Genomic DNA, 9,278 nt, shown 5'->3' on the forward strand with positions numbered 1-9,278 from the left:
AAAGTTACAATAGTCGTGAAAACCTAACGAAATAAAGATTAGACCATCCAACCTGCATGTATTCGGACCTATACTTGAATTTTGACCCTATGAACTTTTTGAGTAAACTCTAAGAAAATTGATGGACTTTAGAAGTATTAATTGTTCATAGGCGATATCATCGTTTTGCACTAGCACTTTATGTATAGGTCTGTATACGAAGACTGTGTGTGCTAATATGTATTGAATGGCAATTTGAATTATGAATTAACAGTAATAAAAATTTGTAATTTTTCTAAATCTTTATTTCGTTAGGTTTTCTCAATTATTTTAACTTTTTGTTATCTCTTCTCGTGATTCTCCGCTTTTTGCTACTCTGTGCCAGTCAGACAGGGCCAGTTAGGGGTGGGTGGGCTGTGGCTCAGTGGTGGAGAATCTGCTTTGCATGCTTTGCATCAGAAGACAACTCTTTTTTTGCCCACAGGCAGCCCCTTACCTTAAACAACTTCTCACTCATAATAATGTACTTCTCAGCACTGACATGGACTCTGGGACCAGAGTCTGCAATAAACCAAAAATGCCAACTCTGTCTCTATATTTACTCCGACAACACAATCATCCGACCTAACAACACTAGTTATACCTTCTCAGGATCATTCATTAGGTCATCTTCCAATGTTATATATGCTATCAAGTGTCAGCAGTGCCCTTCTACTCTCTAAATTGGACAAACAGGTCAGTCCCTACACAAAAGAATAAGTGGACATAAATCCGATATTAAAAATTACAGCACTCCAAAACCAATGGGAGAACATTTTAATCTTCCAGGACATTCCACTGGTGACCTAAAAGGGGCTTTCCTCAAACAGAGAAGCTTCAAGGGGAGATTACAATGTGAAATTGCTGAAATGGAGTTCATTCATAAATTCAGAACAATGGACCATCCCCATCCCAGGGGCTAAACAGAGATTTAGGATTCTTATCTCACTACAAAAAGAGTCCAGTAGCACCTTTAAGACTAACCAACTTTACTGCAGCATAAGCTTTCGAGAATCACCAACTTGATTGTAGCATAAGCTTTCGAGAATCACAGTTTTCTTCGTCAGATGCATCTGACGAAAAGAACTGTGATTCTCGAAAGCTTATGCTACAGTAAAGTTGGTTAGTCTTAAAGGTGCTACTGGACTCTTTTTGATTTTGCTACTACAGACTAACATGGCTAACTCCTCTGCATCTTATCTCTCTACAGATGCTAATTTCTGCTCTAATCACTTGCATTGTACCTTTACATCCTGACGCCCTCCTGTATAACACTCCACCCATCTTTGGCTGGGATATAAAGGCTCTAGGATCTGATTCTGCATATCTGAAGAAGGGAGCTCTGACTCTCAAAATCTTACACTCTGAACATTTCGTTGGTCTCTAAGGTGCCATTGGACAAAAATCCGGCTCCTTTGCATGCAAAATGTCACAGGAATCTCCAGTGGAAAGTCTCGGGGTGTAAGTGACATAAAAGTCCTCTACACGAGAGTCTCTGCCAGTCTTAAGTAGGCAAAGCATTTATTCAGACGAAGAAGCAACAGGACAGCATGAAATAGGAGCGCATTTGCATTAAACGTTTTTCAATTATCATAATTCACATTCCTAACTCGAATTCAGAATGAAATTACGATGGACTGGTCTTCATTGCAGAAATGCACGAGAAATCAAACCTTTCATCTAGGGTTGAAGTATACTGCCCCTCCCCCAATCAGAATTACATAGTAGCAAAGACAAAATGAAGAATATTTTTTAAAAATATATTTTTCATTACAAGGAAAATGACTCTATTTCCTGGACAGCCCAAGAACACATAATTTTTCTTGCAAATTGCCATTCTGGATCTAATTTAGGGTGAGATACATTTTGCCACGTAGAAAAAGAACGGCAAAGTTTCTTCTGTGATAACATTAATCCCTTCATTACATTGCACCGTTTTGCGGCTTGCTCCTTGGGGAGTGGCTTCATATATATCAAGTCGGAAAAGAACACATCTCTTTGATTTGGAATCCTCTGGTAATTGCAAAGGGCAACTTCGGTCTGCCAGAGTTGTAGCCTGTCACTGAATTAACATTACCTGTACATTTTAATGAGGCTGCCATTGACCTGGGGAACGAGAACTCACCTTCCGAATTTATACAAACTCTGCTTTAAAACAGGGATAGATAGACTGTGTCTGGCATTCCTGGGAGGATCTTGGGGCAGAGCATGGGAAGGGGGAGGGGTGTCACATGAAACTCTGAATCCCATAAAATCTCTATGGTTAAAACCATAGAGATTGGGGAAATTCCTAGAGCATCACCGCCATAGTGACATCACTGTGTCACCTGTGAGAGTGGGCAGAGCAGGGGACATCCAGCAGGGCAGGAGGCTGTGACGGGCAACCTGGCAAGCCTGAGACACACATTCAGGGTGGTGGAACTACATGTTATACTGGCAAACACATATTTCTTAAACATGTTAAGAACTAGCAACAAAGCCTGTTGTGGGGGAAAAATACAATGGGCTCTAGAAAGGGAAGGGCGGGCAGGCAGACATTCACTCCTCCTTTGTCACTGATTCCAGCTGCTGAAGGAGGGGGGTGGGCATTGTCATCTGGTCCATGCCTGATCTGCCTGATCGCGGCCATGTGAAGGGGTGGTGAGCTTTGCTACCTGCTCCGTGCCTGATACATGCCGGGTAAAGGGGGGGCATTGCCTCCTATTCTGCATCTGACTATGGCTAGGTGGAGGAGAGCAGGCATTGCCACCTGCTCCAAGCCTGATCCCAGCTGGGCGAAGGAGGGATAGGCATTACCACCAGCTCCCTGCTGGGTAAAGGGAGGAACAGGCATTGTCTCCTGCTCCATGTCTGATCCTGACAGTTGAAGGTGGGTGGCGGGCTTTACTACTTGCTCTGCTCCTGATTCCAGCAAGGGGGCAAGCATTGCTGCATGCTTGGCAAGGGGGCAAGCATTGCTGCATGCTTGGCTCCTGACTCTGGCAGGGTGAAGACAGGATGGGCATTGCCACCTGCTCTGCTCCTTATCCCAGCTGGATGATGGGAAGAAGAGCATTGCCTCCTGCCTTGTGCCTGGTCCAGCCAGGCGAAGGAGCAAGGTGGACATTGCCACCTGCTCCACTCCTAATACCAGCTGGGTTAAAGTGGGAAGGGGATTGTCACCTGCTCGACTCCTGATCCCAGTCGTATGAAGGAGGGTAGGCATTGCCATCTGATCTGCTCCTGATCCCAGCTGGGTTAAGGGGGGGTGGGCATTGCCATGTGCTCTGCTCCTAATACCAGCTGGGTTAAGGTTGGGAGTGGCATTCCCACCTGCTCTGTTCTTAATAACAGCTGTGCTTAGGTGGGAGGGGAAATTCCACCTGCTCCACTCCTAATACCGTAACACACAGAAGGCAAAAATCAAGTGCAAAACAACAGCTCACCCAACAATAGCACCAGTCTTTCTATGCTGGAGTCTGGAGCCAATGCACTAGTCTTTCTAGTGCATCTAGTGTATTGAATGAACGCACATGAACAATCTTGAATGCTTTATGGAATTGTGTGACTGTTTTGGTGGTACAGGAGTGGCCCCGATGAAGTGGATATTTAGTGAAACAAGCTCAAAGAATGAGCCAGCAGCTTGTAGGGCCTGGGGAACCCCCTTGGAGGGTTGCCCTTTCTTTGTCCATTTTGACTTCCACCTGGATTTGGAGCAATCAGTTCATTTTCAGCTACAATGTCACACTTACCTGTATGTCTTCGGCTACAACGCCACATTTTCCTGGAGTTGTCCATTCAGGAACCCCTTTGGCGCTTTTGGGGTTCCCGTGCTTCATTTGATTTGCATTTTGAACCTACTGCATATCAATTAGAGGGAGTCTAGAGCTCTTCAAGCAAGAATCCACGGTAATAGAGAGACTTTGATAGCTCTATGAGACTACCTCAAAGGGACATTGTTATATTTATGTCTGCATTCTGGACTTTGAACTATGGATATATGATTGTACTTTGGAAATAATTGTGTATAGCACATTTTGCCACTGATCTCTCTAAAGAAAAAGGAACTTTTGTTAATTACAGAGTCTTAGACTGCTATTGATAGCAGCAGGTGCTATTGTTGGGTGAACCACTCCTAATACCAGCTGGGTTAAGGTGGGCGGTGGGCATTGCCACCTGCTCCACTCCTAATACCAGCTATGTTAATTTGGGGGTGGGCACTGCCACCTTCTCCACTCCTAATATCATCTGGGTTAAGTTGGGTGGTGGGCAGTGCCAGCTGCCTCACTCCTAATACCAGCTGGGTGAAGGTGGGAGGCAGGCATTGCCACCTGCTCCCATTCTGGGCTTCCCACCATGGCTCATTTTCTGGAGGGACATGGTGCCTTGTCTAGGCTTCACTCCATGGCAGCACCCTCTGCTGGTACTCCAGGATGTAAAGTGAGTTGTCTGAAATACGCTTACTCAATTGTATAGTAAGATGTGGTGGATTGCCTTGCTGCTGATGGTTCCAAATCTTCCCTGCTTTCTCCTCCTCACCAGCAGCTATTTATGACCCCATGGAAAAGTTTTCTTTATTTCGGACACAGACTTTTAGACTAGGATTGCCAATACCCTGGTGGGGCCTGGAGTTCTCCAAAAATTACAACTAATCTCCAGGCTATAGGTATCAGTCCCCCTGGAGAAAAAAGGTTGCTTTGGGGGTGGACTCCATGGCATCAGCTCCTTGCCGAGCTCCCTTCCTCCCCAAACTCCACTTTCCAGAATGTCAGGAATGCCAGGAGCTGGCAACACTTAAATGGGGTTCAATGATTGTCCATCTTGCCTAGCATTGTAGACTCTTCAAGATTTGTGGCCCAGTGGTTACAGTGTCAGACTAGGATCTGGGTGACCAGGGCTTTTTTTCTGGGAAAAGAGGTGGTGGAACTCAGTGGGTTGCCAGCACAGGACCGCACAATGATGTCACTTTGGGTCATCTGGAACAAGGGGGGAGTTTTTTAAAGTTTAAATCGCCCTCAGAGAAAATGGTCACATGGCCGGTGGCCCCGCCCCCTGACCTCCAGACAGAGGGGAGTTTAGATTGCCCTCCGTGCTGCCCCAGCGGCACGGAGGGCAATCTAAACTCCCCTCTGTCTGGAGATCAGGGGGCAGGGCCACCGGCCATGTGACCATTTTCAAGAGGTGCTGGAACTCAATTCCATTGTGTTCTAGCTGAAAAAAAGCCCTGTGGGTGACCCAGGTTCAAGTCCTCACACTACTATGGAAGCTTGTTGGGTGCCCTTGGGCTAGTCACATGCTCTCAGCCTCATCTTCCTTATGGGGTTTTTGTGAGGATAAAACAGGAGAAGAGAATGATGTGAGCTGCTTTGGGTCCTTATGGGGAAGAAAGCAGGTTATTAATGAAATAATTAAAATGACATTCAAGAAATTAAGATCTCACACAGAGAACTTTTCTAGCCCAGCTACCAAATCTCCAGAAATTTCCCAACTTGAAGTTGGCAACCCTTTGAGTCGGAGAAGAGCAGCAAGGGACCAGAATGAGCTCTTATTAAACTGGGACAAAACTAAAAGGGCTGGGCACAGCATGTCATGGGATCTGAAAGGCAGAAATTGGTCTCTCTCTCTCTCTTTATCACTAGGCCTGGCTAGATTCATAACCTCATTTCCATAGGGCTAAAATATTCAGGCATTAATATGCTAAAATTCCCCGGCAGTGGAAATCCAGGCTATCAGATAAAAAAAAAGCAGTGCCTGCTGTAAAAGAAATGTTCATGATTTCAATTAACAAGAGTTGTGCCTTCAAAATCCCTTTGCAAATTAGACACACTCAGAACAGAAAAGAGCCCCTGGAGTGAATTCATAATTCTCGTGGCAGAGATGCTCGGCTCATCCAAGGGAGTCAGTGAGAATTCCTCGGCTAATGAAATTTTATATGAGGTGTTCTTTCTGTTTAACTAATACACCCGTTTATGCTTCTGGAAATGGCCAAGGGAATTCATGGATGTAGGTGGCAGCTCGGCCTGATGACAGGAAAGAAATTGATTTTTTTAAAGTCACATGAAAACAAATAGCGCTTGGTACAGGAGGAATTCCCATATGTTTAACGGAGTGATTCAAACGGGGAGCAATACATTGTTTCTATAGCTTCATGTGCGTGGCTGACATCCGCTCAGCATAGAACCAATTTTGCTCCCTTTTATTCAGCAAGATGTAGTGTGATTTATAAATGAAATCAGATAGGGATCGTTTTAAAAGAATGGAATAGTTACCTAGACCTCTAGCCCAATTTTGATTTCACACATTCTGGTGCCTGGGTGGGCAAAGGTAAGTTACCAACTCTGATTTGGGAAATTCCTGGAGATTTGTGGGTTGGATCTGGAGAGGAGGGGTGGAGCTTTGGGGAGGGGAAAGGTATAATGCCATACAGTCTACCCTGAGCCCGCTCACGGGGAAGGTAGAATAAAAATTTGAAATAAATAAATAATAATAATAAATTATGTGACTTCCAATCCCAAATCTGGATGTGACATTAAGTGCATCAGGTGATGTTCTGACCATCCCTGAAAACTTAGATAATCAGGACGTTGCCCAACGTGATCAAGTCACATCTGGGCTGGGGGCCAGATGTGACGTCATTTATCACCAGACATTATTTTCAACCCTGGTCTTTTATCCTGCTGCTCAGAAGAGCAAGGGTGGGAGGGAGAGCCAAACACCAGAAGCAATCAGCACAAAATATAGAGCAACACGGTAAGTATAGCAGCAACAAAACACAATTTCCCGTGCAATAACAATGTCTCCCTATTTTAGTTACATTAGTTGAATAATTTAACAGAAAACTATACCACATGTAACCAGTCCTAGGAAAAATTATTTTACAGGCGTCATATATGCTCCAAAGTCAATACATAAAGTGTCCAGTGCTTCAAGTGCTCTATTAATATTGCAACAGGTATTAAAGTGCAAATGCTTCCTAGCACCATGTACACACTAATTCTTTCATTCAAGCTCGCCTTGTATTCCAACTGGAATTGGGTATAGTCCAAGATTTAGTTCCAATAAACTGTGTAGTTCACAGATTACAAGTAGACCTTTGCGTGTATTCTTTAGGTGTACATTGATAATTCTGTGACATCAGTATTCTAACGGAAGGTCCAGATCACCATCGAATCCGTTTCCAAGCTCTTTCTCAAAGAACACAGTTGTCAAAGGTTCATGCAGCTACCACTCCATACTAGTCATCAATTTTCCAATTTTCACCATTGGAAAATTGGAATGGTGAAAATTGGAAAATTTTGGACTATACCCAATTCCAGTTGGAATACAAGGCGAGCTTGAATGAAAGAATTAGTGTGTACATGGTGCTAGGAAGCATTTGCACTTTAATACCTGTTGCAATATTAATAGAGCACTTGAAGCACTGGACACTTTATGCATTGACTTTGGAGCATATATGACGCCTGTAAAATAATTTTTCCTAGGACTGGTTACATGTGGTATAGTTTTCTGTTAAATTATGCAACTAATGTAAATAAAATAGGGAGACGCCGTAAACACCAGAAGCAGGCAAATGGCGTTCCCTAACTCCCCGCCATGTCAGCCTGACATGGGCCTATAATGCAAGGCCCATGTCAGGCTGGCATGGGTCTTCTCTTTCTTGCTCTTAGAAAAAGCAATCGCAGCTCTCATCTCAGACATTGTCTTGGTAAAATCACACTCCCTTGCGTGGATGGGTGCTCTGTTCCTGCCCTGAATGGCGCTAAGCCAATCAGAAATTCTCTTTCTCTCTGGAGCTTTTGATGTGCTCGCCTGTTCCTGCTTGGATTGGAGATGTTGCTTGAAGGCCTGGCCTGTTCTTGGAGCTTATCTAGAGACAGGAAAATCACGGGGACCAGGATGGAACCTAGGGTGGCCTGTTCCCTATACCTTCCTGGTGGGGGGAGGAGACCCGGCACTTACCGGAAGGTCTGTCCTCATGCACACACAAGGCATGCATGCAATCCTGGCAAGGCATGATGATGTCATTTCCAGGAAGTGATGCCATTGCGCTGGTAGCAGACATGCTCCTGTGTTTTGCTCAGGGCCAATTCAGCCTGTTTAGGCCAAAATTGACCCCTGCAAAACATGGACGCATGCTTGACGCTGGCGCAATGAGGAAGTGGCATCGTTGTACCTTGCTGGGATCACACCCACTTCATGCTTTCTGAGGTTGCCTGCCGGTGGTGGGTGATCACTGGGCAGTTTGCCGCCTCCAGCAGGCAACGGGGCAGCCCCCAGGGAGATTGCCCATGCCACCAGGCCACTGGGAACCCTAACGGAATCCATTACATGACCCAGATTCCCTAGCCTCGCTGAAGCTATTGTTGTGGTTTGCCCAAGTGCTGGCACCCATCAGGAAGTTCAGGTAAAGGGTTCCCAGTGGCAGGCAATCTCCCAAGGATTCCTGCCTCTGAATGGTGGGAGAAAGCAGGCCACCTAGAGACTGGCCACCATTAATAGGCAAGCCAGGAAAATGGCCATGCAGGCGCTCCTGCCGATGATGTCACTTCCAGTTTGATTGGAAGTAGCAGCATCACAATTAAAGAACCGTCCCCCCAAAATAGCAAGTCAGTACCCACCACCATCCTGCCAGTTGCCAGAGGGTATCTGGCAACCCTGGACAGGCAAGCACATTTAGAATGCCATCACTCTGACAGTGTGATCCTGGAAGTGATGTCATATCGTCACAGCAATGATGATTTTTAAAACATTCCCCAACCGCCACTCTACTGAGCAGCAGTGGCAGTTGCAGGTGGGGGAGGGCTGCCGACCTGCCTGACACAACAGCCTCACGCTCTCATCATGTAGCTGCCACCATGCCTCTCACGTAAAGATCTTCAGCAGAATCTAACAGACAAACTTCTGCCTCTCCTGGCCCTGTCTCTCGCTCTGTCTATGGAACTAGGAGCCATTATTTTTTTTCCAGAGCATTGGGCCAACAAGCCATTAGTGGTGGAGAGTGCCTTCAAGTCAGAGTTGACTTATGGTGACCCCTAGAGGGGTTTTCATGGCAAGAAACTGAAAGAGGTGGCTTACCATTGCCTGCCTCTGCAACCAGGGGCAGCGCCAGGGTTTCTGGTGCTCATGGCTGCCCCTATGTGTGCATGCACATAGTGCGTGCATGCCCCCCCGGACTGCATGATGACATCACTGTGTGTGATGTCATCACGCAGCAAGCTGGCCCCATTGGCCGGTGGGTGGCTGACACGGTGCGCGGAGGCTGCCTGAGCTCCCAGTTGGGC

The sequence above is a fragment of the Eublepharis macularius genome, chromosome 3 (genome assembly GCF_028583425.1).
Source record: "Eublepharis macularius isolate TG4126 chromosome 3, MPM_Emac_v1.0, whole genome shotgun sequence".
NCBI classification, from domain to species: Eukaryota; Metazoa; Chordata; class Lepidosauria; order Squamata; family Eublepharidae; genus Eublepharis; species Eublepharis macularius.